The 19,030-nt window shown below is 41.1% G+C and overlaps 2 long non-coding RNA genes across 2 annotated transcripts in view; one reads left to right on the top strand and one right to left on the bottom strand.

The window, feature by feature from the left end:
- Positions 1-2,408: 2,408 nt before the first annotated feature.
- On the bottom strand, positions 2,409-16,306 carry LOC144579455 (uncharacterized). The gene is made up of 2 exons (XR_013526999.1): positions 15,953-16,306; positions 2,409-5,976 (listed from the first exon to the last, which is right to left on the bottom strand). It is a non-coding gene; the product is annotated as an uncharacterized LOC144579455 (long non-coding RNA).
- Positions 3,485-19,030, top strand: part of LOC118143698 (uncharacterized) — a 31,090-nt gene continuing 15,544 nt past the window's right edge. Inside the window, exons 1-2 of the long non-coding RNA XR_004728034.3 lie at positions 3,485-3,636; positions 13,012-13,131. This is a non-coding gene — a long non-coding RNA (uncharacterized LOC118143698). The remainder of the gene's footprint in view (positions 3,637-13,011; positions 13,132-19,030) is intronic.

The raw sequence follows: 19,030 nt of genomic DNA, 5'->3' as shown, positions 1-19,030 counted from the left end.
ACACACACACACACACAATGTAAATATATTAAAATGTATGTATGTAGGTATATGTACACACATATACATATATAATGTAAATATATATGTATGTATATGTATACACACATGTGCATTTGAAGAGGATTTTAAAAATACAAGAAAATCCCTAAGCCCAATGCAACATGGCACATAGCAAACCCACAATACACATTGGCTGTTGTCACTTTTGCCGTAGTTGTCATTGTTATATTTCTACAATCACTCTATGAGGTGTATTATTGGGTAACGTTACACATGTGTAAAGATGCAGAAAATTCCACTGAGCTTGTCAAGATCACACCTCTACAAGAGTCCAAGCCTGAACACCGAGCAGTTCACATTGGATAAAGTCTGCTCAGAATGAGCAGCAAGATTCCTAGTGGAAAAGAGTGAATTTTGCATCATTGCTGACAGAGAAACCAAAGGCTCTTTTCACAAAATGTATCATCGCTGGTACAAATGACCAGTCTAATTTCCATTTCTGGTGACTGTAGAACTTGATGGTTAAAAAGTGATGGAAAGAGCCAGGTGAGGCCCTGGGGAATGGTCAAGGAGCTCCTGTCCCGAGATTACCTTCTGCCCGAGGAGTGGGTGAAAAGATGCCCCTGGGCTCACCACGCTGGAATCTTTACTCCTGAGCACCTCCTTCTTGCTGAGCCCTATCCCGCTCCCAAAAACAAAGAGAAAAGCTCTGCATCAAGCTGTGGAGATGGGAAGGTAAAACTGCCAGTGGGGTATAGGTCATAGGTTTCCTGGGACTAAATGAGGTTGCACGTAACCCACTTGGAGTAGAGCCTAATAAATGTCACCTGTTAGCAGAGTTTCCACTCAGTTCACTGTTGTGGGCATTCTTAGCATCACCATTCATTTGGTTGAAGGTACTGCTTAAGACATTCTACCTAGTCAATTATATAAAGTGGGTTAATTATTTTCAAGGAATCTTTGTTGTTATCCTTAAAAGGTCCCGAGTGATAATCCAACCTCAGGGCTTGGTAAAAAGAAGAAATCAATGAATATTTTTCTCATTCTTAGGGAAGACTTGAGGTTTGGAGTCGCTGCAGTAATTAAGAACATAAAACCTGGAGTAAAGGCTTGCTCCATCACTAAGGAGTGGCACGATCTTGGATAGATTGCTTAACCTCTCTCTGCCTCAGCTTCTTCCATCATAAAATGGAAATGTTATGCATGCCCATGTCACTGGACTGTTGTTGGGATGAATGAGATGATCTATGTGAAAACATGTCAGGCCCCAGCACATGGTAAGTCAGCTTTCCTTGCCAGTGTTTTTTTCAGTCCAGCAGTATTCTACAAGAAACTCATTCCTTTCCCTCCTCCCTCTTCCTTCCACCGCCCTCATCCCCAACTCCTGGGCCCTAGAGGAAAGACTGACGTAGGAAAAGCTCACTGAGTGTGTTGTCATGTCTGCAACCAGAAACAATGTATTAGGAGAGGCTCTGTAGTTTGTTTATAGACAAAAGGGAGTCTTGGAAAAGGGAGCATGAATGGCCTTCATTCTCTGACTGCTGGAATTAGTTTGTCATCTGGAAACCACCTTCATTTTCCTCATATTCAGAATCTTCCCTTCAGTGAGCATGGAGCACTTTTCAACTATAGCCCTCCTTGGCTCAATGTCTCACTACATACTCCCCGGAAGGCAAGTAAAATGCCTCTTTCCTCAGACCCCCTTGTTGAATTCTCCCTTTCTTTTGCCTTCTCACTTTGAAGTCAGATGCTTGTTTAGAATTTATACTTTAAAGCAATTTTTTTTGCTACTCAGACAAGTCCATGGACGTGCACAGCAGCATGATTCATAATAGCCAAAAGGTAAAAACAACCCAAACGTCCATTAACTGATGAATGGACAAGCCAAATGTCATACATAAGCCTACAACGGATTATTATTCAGCCATGAAAAGGAAATAAGTACCAATAAATGCTATGACACCATGAATCTTAAAAACATTATGCTAAGTGAAAGGAACCAGACACAAGGGGTTGTATTGTATTGTATAACTCCACTTAAATATTACTATTAGTACCATGATTACAAGCTTCCAGAGGCCCTCACCAGAAGCAGATGCTGGCTCCATGTTTCTTGTACACCCTGCAGAACTGTGAGCTAAATATGCATTTTTTTCTTTATAAATTACCCAGCCTCAGGTATTCCTTTAGAGCAAGGCAAATGGAATAGCACATTATAATTAAAATTAGAATTAATTAGAATTAGAATATCTGAACTTAGAATGCAGCATGGAATATGTAGGCTCAATAGGTTTGTGTTTTAAGCAGAAATAGGAGACAGGGATGGTCACCATCAAAGTGGGAAGTCAAAAGATCACAGCTGGAATCTTAAATTCACCTATGATTCTATAGTGTTGGGCAGGAGATTTAACTTCTCTGAGCTTTAATTTATCCCTTGTAAAATATTAACAATCATGTCATTACACTTGCTGGAGATAACACAGAAGAGAAATTTATGCCACTGCTGAAGCCGTTACAGAAATACCTAAAAGGAATCTACTCTGAGCATTTTTAGATTCCTGCTTACTGCAGTAGTCCCATGATTTTGTGATCTCATTGAATCCTATACAAGAAAATATGTCCAGCACATTTCTGATTTCTGTCCTTGGTTATGCAGACCAGTGAGACTGCAGTTTCTTCTTATGTGGTCCTCACCCAGGCTCTCAAAATGACCTCAGTGGAAGGATGTCTTCCCTGTAGGACAGGAAGATCCAGACATGGGGTCCTGGAGTCTCTCCCTAGGACAGGAAGATCCAGACATGTGGTCCTGGAGTCTCTCCCTAGGACAGGAAGATCCAGACATGAGATCCTGGAGTCTCTCCCTAGGACAGGAAGATCCAGACATGGGATCCTGGAGTCTCTCCCTAGGACAGGAAGATCCAGACATGGGGTCCTGGAGTCTCTCCCTAGGACAGGAAGATCCAGACATGGGGTCCTGGAGTCTCTCCCTAGGACAGGAAGACCCAGACATGGGATCCTGGAGTCTCTCCCTAGGACAGGAAGATCCAGACATGGGATCCTGGAGTGTCTCCCTAGGACAGGAAGATTCAGACATGGGATCCTGGAGTCTCTCCCCAGGACAGGAAGATCCAGACATGGGGTCCTGGAGTCTCTCCCTAGGACAGGAAGACCCAGACATGGGATCCTGGAGTCTCTCCCTAGGACAGGAAGATCCAGACATGGGATCCTGGAGTGTCTCCCTAGGACAGGAAGATCCAGACATGGGATCCTGGAGTCTCTCCCTTTTTCTTTGGTTTCAGTCTGTTTAGGTATTTCCTGTGTTTTGGTGCCTTCATCATCAGCCCTGGTTACCCTAGAGGTTAAAGATGTACTCATGATCAGATGAAGCTCATAAGGAATTAGCTACACGTCCCCACTTGGCTGGTCAGATGGTGTCACAATAATATGAAGACAATTACCAGTAGTATGATGCCTATTTCTCAGACTAAGCTTTTATCAATGGAGCCTGCCAAGTGTGAACAATGATCAGCCATAAAGTGCTTCTTCTTGGAGGCCACTCATCTTAAACAGAAAGAGCCTTGAGCTAAATCAAAGACCTGGTTTCTAGTTCGTGCTCTCCCTGGGTAGCCTTTGGTAAGTTACTACCACTTTGAGCCTTCAAGTCCTTTAAACTGTGATATTGGAGGATGTTATATTAACTTTTTCCCACAGCCCTTGATGGTGATCCTAACGCACTTTGGGCCCTTCCATGACTTTTTGCTGTGAATGGGTTAGATTGTCAAAGCTAGTTTATGAGACCTCCAGGTGTGCTGGCAGAACTGACATGATGTATGGCTCTTATTCATAGTGTTGGGGGCACAAAGATAAACTAAGGAAATTTGACTACATATGGACTTTAGTTTACTATTTATGTTTGTATGTATAAGATTGTATATTAAACATTTCCAAAGACAGTGCAGATGGTAAATGATTCCTCCTCCAATCCACTTTTCTATTTCACACTCAGCAGAGCAAGACCCAGGACATTTAGAAGTTTATGTTAAGAATATAGCTGATTAGTACTCTAAGGAATCAGTATGAAAAGAGCATGGTGAGAAGGTCAGACTTTGGAGTCAGATCTAACAATTTGTCTCCATATTTTCTACTTATTAGCTGTGTGACCCCGAGAAGATAGCTTAACCTCTCTGACTCTCAGTTTTGCATTGAGAGAGTTGTGACAATCAATGTGGATGTTATTTAAAGCATTGCTTATTAAATCAAAGCTTAACTGTAACTTAAAAATGATTTATAGCTTCTCATAGAGACTTCCTTCCAAAGTACAGTATAGAAAGAAAGAAAAAGAGTAACTGTGCAGTGGAGAAACCTGACCAGCACTGCCTTGGCCAAATGATCAATGTTACTATCAACAACAATATATATTATTGATGGTGAGTCAGTACCCTGGATATGATATGATTAGAATGGTACTTTACATCTATGAGATCTTCCTCTTTAAAAAAAAAACCTTAATCCCTAAGTATGAGGAAAACATTGAATTCTGGTGGAGAGACATTCTACAAAATACCTGACCAGTATTCCACAAATCTATTGAGGTCATCAAAAAATGAGGAAGGTCTAAAGTTCTCAGCCAACGGGAGCCTAAAGAGACCTGAAGGGGAAATATGGACAAAACATAGAACATCCCAAATGATGGGAGAGTTAGAAATCGATCATTGGCATGAAAGAGGCAAACACAAAATTAGCAGTGAATTCCAACAATGTGTACGTGGGGAGGGTGGAGGTGTTACTTGAATTAGGTGACTGTATTAGTTTTCTAGATCTACTGCAAAAAGTCATCACAAACTTGATGGCTTTAAAATGACAGAAATATAGTGCCTTACAGCTCTAGAGGTCAGAAGTCCAAAATCAGATCAGCAGGGCTGCTGCCCTTCTGACATCTCTAGGGGAGAATCCTTCCTTGCCTCTTTCAGACTCTGGTGGCTGTCAGCATCCCTTGACTTGGGCTGCCCCGTCCATTGTTGCCACTATCTCCACATTACCACCTTCTCCCTAAATGTCTCTGAGTTCTGTCCTCTTCTTATAAGGACACCTGTCATAGGATTTAGGACCCACCTAAATCCAGAGTGATCTCCCCTGGAGACCCTGAACTTAATTACACCTGCAAAGACCCATTTTTCCAAACAAGGTCACCTTCTCAGGTTCCAGGGGTTAGAATTTAGACATGTCTTTTATTGGAGTGGTCACTACTTAACCCACCATGTGGCCACAACAAGACTTTCTGAGATGAGAACATTTATGTGGAAGAGTCCGACTCGCAAAGAACAGGGAGGAATATTCCAGGAAAGGAGAAAAATGTGGCCAAAGACCTTAAAGTAGGAAAGAGCTCCGTGTGGCTGAGGAACTGAAAGGACACAAGCAAAGCTGGAGGAAGTGGAGGAAAGACCTTGGTGGGCCTGGTGGGAAGGTTCTGATCCCAGGTGGCCAGGCTGAGCTAGTAGGGCCTCAGAGTGACTCACCCTTGCCTTCAGTCTCATTCACAGCCCAGAATTCTCCTTTTCACCTACCCACTGCTCAGTGCATCACAATAGCTTTATGCTCAGTGCATCACAATAGCTCCTGGGCCCTGGTAAGGGGACATTACACACTGCAGGAAAAAGCCTTTTATTCTCATCCATTTCAGTGTCATCCAGCTGACGTGGCGGCAGCTTTGTAGAGCCACAGTGAGCCTGGGTCTCAATGCCAACTTCTAGTTTCGATGCAACATGTCCCATCAGGCCCCATTGTGAGCTGCTAGCTTATGTCCTTGAACAAGCCCTGCCCAGTTTCGTTTCATGTCACTGAGGCAGCCGTAGTGTTGAGGCTTGAGCTCTGGCCCGAAGACCAGGAAACAGAGGCTGAATCCCATCTTGGGTTCTTACTAGCCACGTAGACTTGGAAAAGCCAGTCAGCCTCTCATAGCTTCTGTTTTCTCACCTATAAAATGAAAATGAAAAACCTCAATCTCATAGCAAGGTCATGAGACTCAAATAAGATGGTGCATTTGAAAATGTTCTGTGATTTATAGTGTTTTCTATGCAGAAAGAGGTGTTTTAAATAGTACTGACAGATACCCTGAGGGTCTCTAACCATCTTTCCAGAGAAAGGGAATTCTCAGGATTCGCTGTGTCTCAACATAAACTCATAGACTCTGCACTAAAAGCTGTGTGCTATTGTTTGTCAGTCATTCCCAAAAGGGCTAATAAGCATCATTACCCATGGAGGTACCACCATGCAGCAAGCTTTGAAAATGGAAAGGAGGAAGATCCAAGATGGCCATTTAGGAGCAGCTCAGGATTGCAGCTCCCAGTGAAAGCACAGAGGATGAGTGGACGCTGCATTTCCAGATGGATCTTTATTGCCCACAGACCAGGAGATTCCCAGGCGGAGGAGCCCCATGGGTCACCAGCATGGCTGTTTTGGCCGGCACAGCTGTTTTGCCGGCGCCCCAGCGCAGCAGTTCTCTATACAAAATACACTGGTCTGGTTGCCCTTTTAAGCTGGCGATTGGAGCTCCAAGAATGCAGAGTTGCCCATGCATCTGATTAAACAGGGGACTGAAACAGGGAGCCAGGCCAGGAGATTCCCAGGCAAAAAAGTGCCATGAATCTCAGTGCCATTGTTTCAGCTGGCACAGTGGATCACCGCACAGGAAATCACACAGATCTCGGTGCCTTTTCAGGGCAACTGGAACACCGGGGAGAGAGTCAACCATCCAACTTAAAAATAAAGGCTCTGAGGCAGGGAGCCAGGTGATCAGGTGCAGCAGGTCCCACCCACCCACAAACACAAAAAACAGCAATTGGAAACACTCTGGGTTGAGAGTTTCACGGCGAGCACAGCGGAACCCAGGATGGTCCAGCTCTGTGGGGGATTGGCAGCAGCCATTACCAAGGCACTCCACCCCTACAGAGGTAGTCCACCATTGCTGAGGTAGCTCGCTGTTGCCAAAGGCAACCTGCCATTACAGAGAGAGTCTGCCATTACAGAGGTGGGCCAAAATTGCCAAGGCAGTTCTAACTACACCCATATAAACAGGACTGCAGGGAAGTTCACATGGCAGCTGGGCAGAGCCCACAGCAGCTCAGCAAACCCTCTGCAAGCAGACAGTGAGTAGGCTGCCTCCGTGCTGGTCAGAGCAGCCCTGAAAATAAAAGGCAGCAGCACAATGGAAACTCATAAATAAAGCCCTAACTCCCTAGGACAGAGCACCTGGGGAAAAAAAGGGTAGGGGTTATGAGTTCTGCTGCAGAAGACTTAAATGTACCTGCGCAGCAGCTCTGAATGAACAGTGGAGCTCACAGCTCAGCACTTGAGCTCCTATAAAAGACAGACTGTCTCCTCAGCAGCTCCCTGACCCCGTATATACAAAGAGTCATCACCTCACAAAGGACTGATCAGACGGACATTTGGCAGGCATCATTCTGGGACAAAGATAGCAGAAGAAGAAACTGGTAGCAACCCTTACTTTTCTGCAGCTGCTGCAGGTGATTCCCCAGGCAGGCAGGGCCTGGAGTGGACCTCAGCAGTCCTACAGCAGAGGGGCCAGACTGTTGGAAGGAAAACTAAGAAACAGAAATAACCTCATCATCAACAAACTGGACATCCACTCAAACACCCAATCTGAAAATCAGCAACTACAAAGACGACAGGTGGATAAATTCACAAAGATGGGAAGAAACCAGTGCAAAAAGGAGGAAAACACCCAAAACCAGAACACCTCTCCTCCTACAAGGGATCACAACTCCTCACCAGCAAGGGAACAAGGCTGGATGGAGAATGAGCATAAGGAAATGACAGAATCAGACTTCAGAAGGTGGGTAATGAGAAACTTCTGTAAACTAAAAGAGCATGTTCTAACCCAATGCAAAGAAACTAAGAACCTTGAAAAAAAAATTGACAAAATACTAACAAGAATGGACAACTTAGAGAGGAATATGAGTGAATTGATGGAGCTGAAAAACACAACACAAGAACTTCGCAAAGCATGCACAAGTTTCAACAGCTGAATTGACCAAGCAGAAGAAAGGATATCAGAAATTGAAGATCAACTCAATGAAATAAAACAAGAAGGCAAGATTAGAAAAAAAAAGTGTAAAAAGGAATGAATAAAGTCTCCAAGAAATATGGGACTATGTGAAAAGACCTAATCTACATTTGATAGGTGTATCTGAATGTGACAAAGAGAATGAATCCAAGCTGGAAAATACTCTCCAGGATATTATCCAGGAAACTTTCCCAACCTAGCAAGGCAGGCCAATATTCAAGTTCAGGAAATACAGAGAACACCACAAAGATATTCTGCAAGAAGAGCAACCCCAAGGCACATAATCATCAGATTCGCCAGGGTTGTAATGAAGGAGAAAATGCTAAGGGCAGCCAGAGAGAAAGGTTGGGTTACCCACAAAGGGAAGCCCATCAGACTCACAGCAGATCTCTCTGCAGAAACCCTACAAGCCAAAAGAGAGTGGAGGCCAATATTCAACATTCTTAAAGAAAAGAACTTTCAACCCAGATTTTCATATCCAGCCAAACTAACCCTCATAAGTTAGAAAAAATAAAATCCTTTTCAAACAAGCAAGTACTCAGAGATTTTGTCACCACCAGGCCTGCCTTACAAGAGCTCCTGAAAGAAGCACTACACATAGAAAGGAACAACCAGTACCAGCCACTCCAAAAACATACCAAATTGTAAAGAACAGAAACAAAATGAAGAATCTGCATCAACTAATGGGCAAAACAGCCAGCTAGAACCAAAATGGCAGTATCAAATTCACACATAACAGTATTAACCCTAAATGTAAATGAACTAAATGCACCAATCAAAAGATACATCCAATTTTGGCAAATTGGATAAAAAGCCAAAACCCATCCATGTGCTGTATCCAGGAAACCCATCTCACATGCAGGGTACACAAAGGCTCAAAATAAATGGATGGAGGAAGATTTACCAAGCAAATGGAGAGCAAAAAAAAAGCAGGAGTTGCAATTCTTGTCTCTGGTGAAATAGACTTTAAAGCAACAAAGATCAAAAGAGACAAAGAAGGACATTACATAATGGTAAAAGGATCGATGCAACAAGAAGAGCTAATGATCCTAAATATATACACACCCAATACAGGAGCACCCAGATATATAAGGCAAGTTCTTAGTGATTTACAAAGAGACTTAGACTCCCACACAATTATAGTGGGAGACTTTACCACCCCATTGTCAATATTAGACAGTTCAACCAGACAGAAAATTAACAAGGATATCCAGGACTTGAACTCAGACCTGGAACAAGCAAACCTAATAGACATTTACAGAACTCTCCACCCCAAATCCACAGAATATACATTCTTCTCAGCACCACATCACACCTACTCTAAAATTGATGGAAGTAAATCACGCTTCAGCAAATGCAAAAGAACGGATATCATAACAAACAGTCTCTCAAACCACAGTGCAATCCAGTTAGAACTCAGATTTGAGAAACTAACTCAGAACCACACAGCTTCATGGAAACTGAAGAACCGGCTCTTGAATGTGGAGTGGATAAACAATGCAATGAAGGCAGAAATAAAGATGTTCTTCGAAACCAACGAGAATGAAGACACAACATACCAGAATCTCTGGGACACATTTAAAGCAGTCTCTAGAGAAAAATATATAGCAATAAGTGCCCACATGAGAAAAGTGGAGAGATCCAAAATTGACACACTATCATCAAAACTGAAAGAGCTAGAGGAACAAGATCAAAAAAACTCAAAACCTAGCAGAAGACAAGAAATAACTAAGATCAGAGCAGAACTGAAGGAGATAGAGACACAACAAAAAACCTTCAAAAAAAATCAATAAATCTAGGAGCTGGTTTTTCAAAAAGATCAACAAAATAGACCACTAGACAGATTAATAAAAAAGAAAAGAGAGAATAACCAAATAGATGCAATAAAAAACGATAAAGGGGATATCACCACAGATCCCACAGAAATTCAAACCATCATCAGAGAATATTACAAACAACTCTATGCACATAAACTAGTAAACCTGGAAGAAATGGATAAATTCCTGGACACCTGTGTCCTCCCAAGCCTAAACCAGGAGGAAGCTGAAACTATGAATAGACCAATAACAAGGTCTGAAGTTGAGGCAGCAATTAAGAGTCTACCACACACAAAAAAAGCCCAGGTCCCGATGGGTTCACAGCCGAATTCTACCAGACACACAAAGAGGAGTTGGTACCATTCCTTCTGAAACTATTCCAAATAATCCAAAAAGAGGAAATCCTTCTCAAATCATTTTATGAGACCAACATCATCCTGATACCAAAACCCAGCAGAGACTCAACAAGAAAAGAAAACTTCAGGCCAATATCCATGATGAACATAGACGCAAAAATCTTCAATAAAATATTGGTAAGCTGATTGCAACAGCACATTAAAAAGCGTATCCACCATGATCAAGTAGGATTCATCCTGGGGATGCAAGGCTGATTCAACATATGCAAGTCTATAAACAAAATTCACCACATAAACAGAACCAAAAACAAAAACCACATGATCACCTCAATAGATCCAGAGAAGGCCTTTGACAAAATTCAACAGCCCTTTATGCTAAATACCCTAAATAAACTAGGTGTTGACAGAACGTATCTCAAAATAATAAAAGTTATTTATGACAAACCAACAGCCAATATCATATGGAATGGACAAAAACTGGAAGCATTCCTTTTGAAATCTGGCACTAGACAAGGATGCCCTCTCTCACCACTCCTATTCAATATAGTACCGGAAGTCCTAGCCAGAGCAATCAGGCAAGAAAAAGAAATAAAGGGTATTCAAATAGGAAAGGAAGAAGCCAAATTGTCTCTATTTGCAGACGACATGATTCTATATCTAGAAGACCCCATCGTCTCAGCCCAAAATCTCCTGAAATGGATAAACAACTTCAGCAAAGTCTCAGCATACAAAATCAATGTGCAGAAATCACAAGCATTCCTATACACCAATAACAGACTTAAAGAGAGCCAAATCAAGAATGAACTGCCATTCACAATTGCTACAAAGAGAATAAAATACCTAGGAATACAACCAGCAAGGAACGTAAAGGACCTCTTCAAGAACTACAAACCACTGCTCAACAAAATAAGAGAGGACACAAAAAGATGGAGAAACATTCCATGTTCATGGTAAGGAAGAATCAATATCGTGAAAATGGTCATACTGCCCAAAATAACTTACAGATTCAACACTATCCCCATCAAGCTACCAATGACCTTCTTCACAGAACTGGAAAAAAATCACCTTAAACTTCATATGGAACCAAAAGAGAGCCTGCATAGCCAAGTCAATTCTAAGCAAAAAGAACACAGTGGGAGGCATCACACTACTGGACTTCAAACTATACTACAAGCTGCAGTAATCAAAACAGCATGGTAGTGGTACCAAAACAGAGATATAGACCAATGGAACAGAACAGAAGCCTCAGAAGCAACACATCTACAAACATCTGATCTTTGACAAACCTGACAAAAACAAGCAATGGGGAAAGGATTCCCTGTTTAATAAATGATGTTGGGAAAACTGGCTAGCTATGTGCAGAAAGCAGAAACTGCACCCCTTCCTGACACCTTACACTAAAACTAACTCCAGATGGATTAAAGACTTAAACGTAAGATCTAACACCATAAAAACCCTAGAAGAAAATCTAGGCAAAACCATTCTGGACGTAGGAATAGGCAAGAACTTCATGACCAAAACACCAAAAGCATTGGCAACAAAAGCCAAAATAGACAAATGGGACCTAATCAAACTCCACAGCTTCCGCATGGCAAAAGAAACAGTCATTAGAGTGAATTGGCAACCAACAGAATGGGAAAAAATTTTTGCAGCTTACCCATCTGACAAAGGGCTGATATCCAGAGTTTACAAAGAACTAAAACAGATTTACAAGAAAAGAACAAACAAGCCCATTCAAAAGTGGGCAAAGGACATGAACAGACACTTTACAAAAGAAGACATATATGAGGCCAACAAACCTGAAAAAATGCTCATCATCGCTATTCATTAGAGAAATGCAAATCAAAACTACATTGAGATACCATCTCATGCCAGTTAGAATGGCAATCAAAAAAATCTGGAGACAACAGATGCTGGTGAGGATGTGGAGAAATAGGAACACTTTTACACTGCTGGTGGGAGTGTAAATTAGTTCAACCATTGTGGAAGACAGTGTGGTGATTCCTTAAGGACCTAGAAATAGAAATTCCAATTGACCCAGCAATCCCATTACTGGGTATATATCCAAAGGATTATAAATTTTTCTACTATAAGGACACATGCACACGAATGTTCATTGCAGCACTGTTTACAATAGCAAAGACCTGGAACCAACCCAAATGCCCATTGATGATGGACTGGACAGGGAAAATGTGGCACATATACACCATGGAATATTATGCAGCAATCAAAAACAATGAGTTTGTGTCCTTTGTAGGGACATGGATGAACCTAGAGACCATCATTCTCAGCAAACTGACACAAGAACAGAAAATGAAATACTGCATGTTCTCACTCATAAGCAGGTGTTGAACAATGAGAACACATGGACACAGGGAGGGGAGCACTAGACGCTGGTGTCTGTTGGGGAGAATAGGTGAGGGACAGTGGGGGGTGGGGAGCTGGGGAGAGAGACCATGGGGAAAAATGTCAGATATAGGTGAAGGAGAGGAAGGCAGCAAATCACACTGCCAAGTGTGTACCTATACAACTATCTTGCATGCTCTTCACATGTACCCCAAAACCTAAAATACAATTAAAAAAAAGAAAATGGAAAGAAACAAAATTCAGATCTGCCTCTCTATGAAAAGCAGCCTGCCTTTGAAATTTGACTCTCTTAAAAACCTACTAAAATGAACATGGAGGGGAAAAGGAAGAACAAAATACCTGAGCAATTAATCAGCATTTTGTCCAACCCAATTTTGTTTCAAAGGACATTCATCAAGACCAACATACCTGCCAAGGCTAACCCTGGAAGCCCTGTGACTGGCCGTTCAGAATCGACATCCTCCTTGTCTGCCATCCACTCGTTTACAAACTGGTGTCAATGAAGGTAACAGTTTGTGGTAATGGGAACCATATGGGCTGGTGACTGCTGTCAGTAAAAATAGCCCACATGGCCTATGTGGCCAGACACAATGTCAAGCTAAGAGAAGTAGACAGAAAGCTGTGTCAAGGAAAGAAAAAAATGGTTTAAAAGACTAGGCAGAAGCCTGCCTGACTCTGAAGGAGGCTTCAGGGAGCTGGCACATGAAGCCAAGCTGGGCTCATCAACAGCAGAGACATTTGCATGAAACACCAGCCCTCCCCAGCCTGGCTTTCCACACTCTCATGCCCCAGATGAGAGGAGATAGAAAGAGGATTCTATCTGGGAATAGAGCTGAGTCTCAGCTCATGTAAAGGAGGACTCTCTGGGATGTGTCCTGGGCAGAATCTTCTCCTACCTTACCAACCCAGTAGACAGCAAGGAGATATAGCCAGAAATTTTAAACAACAACAAAACAAAACTAAGCATAAATTTTAGGCTCCTTTAAAAATGTATCATGTTTTGTAGCATAATAGAAAGAACGTGAATTTGCAAATTGCCAGACCTGATTTAACTCTCACAATGAATATGCTCTTGAATAAACACAAGCAAATTACATAACCTCTTAGCGCTTCAGTTTATTCATTTGCAAAATGGAAATAATGTAACCAATAGTTATTGTGAGGGGTACATGAGCTGATGTTCCTTATACTTAATAGAATTTCCTACTCATTTATTCCACTGATTCAACAAATATGTAATAAATGCCTACCAGGATCAAGCACACTTACAGAGGAATAAGCCAGTGCATAAAACAAAGTGGCCTGTTTTCATGGGGTTTATATTCTAGCTGCAAGTGAAACACATAGATTGTCAGAAGACGAAATAAAAATAAAGCAAGGAAGGGAGAATGGGGAGGGCAGGAATTGGGGGTGCAATTTTAAGTGGGGTGGTCTGGGAGGTTGACATTCCGGCAAAGACTGAAGGAGGTGAGAGAGCAGAACATGGAGCGAGGTGGGAGCAGAGGAAGTCACCAGAAGAAAAGTCCTGATAAGAACAGGACAGAGTACTCAGGGGCAGCAAAGGGACCAGTGAGGCTGGAGGGGAGGAGCCAGAGGTCAGAGAGACCACACCGGTCCGGGGGCTAGGGTAAGAACTTGGACTTGACTCAGTTCAAGTCAAAAGTCTTAGGAAGGTTTTAAAAAGAGGAGTGATAAGATCAAACTTATTTTTTAAAAAATAGAATGGCCCTGGCCACCATCTTCAGAAGTTTCTACACGAGTAAGTGCAAAAGCAGACACTAGTCAGGAAGCTGCTCTAAGAATCCAGGCGAAAGTAAATGGTGTCTTGGATTGGGGTAATGATATTTGGAAATGGTAGGTAGTGGTGGGATTCTGGAACATGTTAGGATCATAGGGAAGGCCTCCAGAATTTGCTGATAGCTTGAATAGGGATTAGAAAGGGGAGGAGGTCAAGAAAGACTCCAAGGTTTTTGAGTCTAAGCAACTGAAGGAAGTTGCTATTCACAGATAGGAGGATAATTGTAGGTGAAGCAGGTTGGAAAGAGGAGATAAGAAATACATGTTGCACATGATGAGTTTGAGATGCTTATTGGACATTCAAATGGAGACATTGGGAATCCACAGAGATGAGAATTATGAACCTGTAAGTAGTATATGAGATCATGAAACACCACGGGATCACCATGGGAATGAATGAAGATAGAGAAGAAAAGGTAGAGATGTTTTTCCATTGGACATCAATAAAGATTTATAGAACTTAAGTAGCCTTTTACATGGCATCATCTAAACTCCTCATCAGCTACATCAAGAACAAATATACTGGATATATAAGCAGTCCATATAATGTAGACATGAAATTCTATAAAATAGATGGTGCTATTATTACTTTGCATACAAGAAAACTAAACACCAGACAAGTGAATTAACGTGCTCATTGTCAAATAGCTAATGACAAACAAGACAGGAATTTCAACCCAGGCATCCTTACCCGAGTTCTGATGTTCTTTCCACTCCAGCCATCTGCCCCCTGCTGCATTTCCTTATTATCTAAGGTAGAAATTTATCTTTTGACCTCAACCTATTTGTGATGCATCTCCAAGTTTGAAACCAGGTCATTTTAGCAGTTAAGTATTCTAGTTTTCGAAGCTGAAATTGTTGCCAGCCTTAGAAAATAAAAAATGTTTTTAAAATTGTCGTTGGCAAAGTTTAATTTTAAAAGAGAGAGGAGAAAAAGAGAGGGAAAGAAAGAGATAATGAAAAAAACTGTGCCTTCCATTTTCCTATAGGTACTCCCTGTCTCTTGGACTTTAAACCATCTTCTCTGTCTTTTGAAGAGGTAGATATAAGGCAGATTCAATCTTCCCTGTCTTCAAATCCAGCACAAGGGATAGAAAAAATAAAATGATCTATGTGGGGTCACCAAGTGATTTGTGTATGTGACTTGGAAAAGGTCCTAGCTGTCTTGCATCACTCCCTTTCCCAGCAGCCTGTCTAACACTGCTTATTCAGTGTATATCAAAACTGATGAGAAGAAAATAATACCTGATAATTTGCAAAACACTTGCTATCCAATACTGATGCAAAAGCACTTTTTGAAATAGCTACTATATATACTAGCATCCATTTTAAAGATGAATAAATCACAGCTTAGAGAGATTAAATAATTCAACAAAGGTTACCATAAGACAAAAAGCTGCAATTTTATGAAAGGTTATTATAATCACTAAAAAATAAATATAAATATGCTTGGTACCTACAAGACCTGCAAATCAAGCCCAGTTCTGTTTTGGCACTACCGTTTTCTGCAGTATGGTTTAAAGTCTTACCTGTGTCTGTCTTCTCTCTTTCCTGTTTGGGTAACATTGCTCCTTCTTGAGAAACACCAAATATTGTCCCTGTCAACGGAATGTTCTGAGTTTTGTCCATCTTGGTAACTCCAGTGCCTTTCTGGTTTCTTGGTGCAGTGCAGGGCATGATAAATGTCAGCTGGGCTGTGCTGAGCCAGAGTTGGTGAGCTGAAGAGGAGGAGGAGTTAAGTTTGTAGAAGCAGGTTGGGTGAAGACCACGAAGAACTATGGATGCTGAGCTAAGCTATGTATATATCCATCTGTATTTAATAGGTTGTCAGGGCCACTGCCCCTTCTGGCTCCCAGGTTCTGCATCTCCATGTGGGTTGTCCTACAGAAAGAAAAACACTGCTGAGCAAATAAAGTGAGGACAAACATGTCTTCATCACAGGCCTCAGAAAAACCCATGCCAAGACTTATTATTTTTCAGATTTGAAAACTTGATTTTATTTTTTTCTTCCCACCCACATCTAAAGTCTTGTTATGGCTTCAGCCAAAGAAAACCAATTTCAACGGGGCCATTTCAGGCTTGTCCTGAGACCAAAGTAGGAAGACAGGAAGTAGGAGGTGACATTTGATTTTTTTTGAGGTTTCCTGCTCAAATTTAAGACCAAAAATTTTTGTGTGGGTTGTTTGAGTCAGATGAACTAGGGAGAAGTGTTCCGTTTCATATTTATTAGCTATGCTAGAACCAAAAGGAAGAGAGAAAATCATTAGTTCCTTTTCTTTTGTAGCTGTTGGTCTAATGGTAAGAGAAGAAGGAAATAGACAAGTGCAAAATAAGGCAGAAAGTGATGCTGAGTGATGGCAATGTGTTATGTGGACTTACAGATCATACTCAGTTGGAGAGAGAACAGAGAAGGCTTCTTTTGACAGTGACATTTGAAATTGATCTTTAAGGCCACCTAAGATTTTTATAGGCATACATAGGATGGGAGGAGAACATTCTAGTTGGAGGGAACAGAGCAGATTAAGTGAAGGAGGCAGGATGTCTCAGGTTAAGGAAGCAGATTTAGGGAGCAGTGATTATATTTGGTATGAGCTATCTAGGGAACTCTAGTGACATTTTATGAGCCCTATATTGAGGGAAATGAAACCTGGTTAATTCTGAATACACTGGGTGTGGTGGTCAGGGCCAGCACCTGTGTTGTTTGAAAACACATCAAGAGAAACGGAGAGGAATCAAGTACATGTGGTCTCCAATCAATTTATAGCACAATGGGGTAGATAATGCAAGGACAGCATGAAAATTAATTCGTGTATTACCCCTATACAATTGATACCTTACAAGGCTTACCAGAAATGACCGATGCAGGGCTGTGGAAACTTGGACAATAGAGAGATGGCTATGCCATTGAAAACTCACTGAAAGCTTGGAAGAGGTGATAGCTGGATGGGTAGAATTCAAATCTATAAGAAGAGGGCACTGAGACTTTTCCAGATGGGAAAAAAACAACTTGGGCAAGAAAACATGAAGAATACTTAGAAAAACTAGCATAAGTTTGATTAGCAGGGGTTCTTAAACTGGGGTGCATGGATCCTTGAAAAACATCAATGGATAGAATTCAGAGATGGCAAATTATTTTAATTTAAAAAAACAAAGTCCTCACTGAATTCCCACTTAAATTTAGCATTTTCTTCAAGTATGAACACAGACAACAAACCACAGTAGTCTTAATAGTATCTTGACCCTGTATCAGTAGAAATCACAGATATTTTCACAACACATCACTTTTGTTGAAGATATCCTAGAAGAGCATTTACACTCATTATAACTTCAAAATTCCAGTGGTATCAGACCTGATGCTAGGGCTTGTGCTTTGATGCGTTACTAAAGCAGCATGTTAACAACCCTATCACACTTTCGGTTATTTTGATAACCATATCTTAACATAATTGTTTTCCTTTGCAATACTATGTACTTTATTTAATGATTTCAAATCCTTACTTTCAGAAGGGCTCCCTACTTTTTCCATGTCCTGGGCACAAAGTTTGAGGACCCAAGGGATTCTGAAAAAGAAGACAAAATAAGGTTCTAATGGCAGTGACAATAAGATCACAGAGACTTGAATGTCAAGTTAAGATGTTTGATATAAATCTATAATTACCAGACAGCTAGCACCAGTGGTTTGTCTAGACATCAATTGTTCCAGCCCTGGTATCATCCTCCAAGTGTGATGCCTGGGATTGTCTTTTTATATCCCCCATAGTCTACTTAGCCTGTTACTAGATACAGGGTTCAGCATAGGTCTCTGAAGAACTAAGACTGCCCTCCCAAGCTACATTGGTGAATCTGCCTCTTTACATTAGGAGTATAATTAATAAATTATACCTACATTTTTCTTCAGTTTTTTTTTTAATTTCATTGGCCAGGGAAGGGTTTTTTTTTTTAATTTAATTTAATTTAATTTTGAGACAGAATCTCGCTCATCAACAGGCTGAAGTGCAGTGGTGTGATCTTGGCTCACTGCAACCTCCACTTCTGGGTTCAAGTGATTCTCCTGCCTCAGACTCCCAAGTAGCTGGGACTACAGGCATATGCCACCACACCTGGCTAATTTTGGTATTTTTAGTAGAGATGTTGTTTCACCATGTTGGCCAAGAGGGAAGTTTGTTTTGAAGAGGAAAACAATCCTAAGTCTAACTTTTTATTACCTTATTCCAAGCAATATAATTTTTAAAATAATAAAATAGGCTCCATCAATTGTCATAATCACCTCATAAAAGAATGAGAACTTTAACACCCTACCCCTCAAAAAGAAAAGGCATAATCTCAGAAAGAAAAAACGTCTTTTCCAAGCAAAGAAACGACCATCTGACACTTTCTTTAAAAGATAGGCTTTTTATATTTTAAAATTAAAAATAGAATATAAAATGTTATTTTTTAAGTTATGCTGTGGATAGTATTTTTCTTGACAGAAGTTATCAGCTGGGAGAGTACCTATGCAATACTGGAAAATAGAGTGAGCTTGAGTCTCCAAATAGTTCAGTCATTTCATTTTTAATACTGGCATCAAAAATCAAATTTCAAAGAAATGTATAGATAAAAATGAAAAG

This window comes from Callithrix jacchus, chromosome 1 (genome assembly GCF_049354715.1).
Source record: "Callithrix jacchus isolate 240 chromosome 1, calJac240_pri, whole genome shotgun sequence".
NCBI lineage: Eukaryota > Metazoa > Chordata > Mammalia > Primates > Cebidae > Callithrix > Callithrix jacchus.
This window is presented reverse-complemented; position numbering and strand designations above follow the sequence as displayed.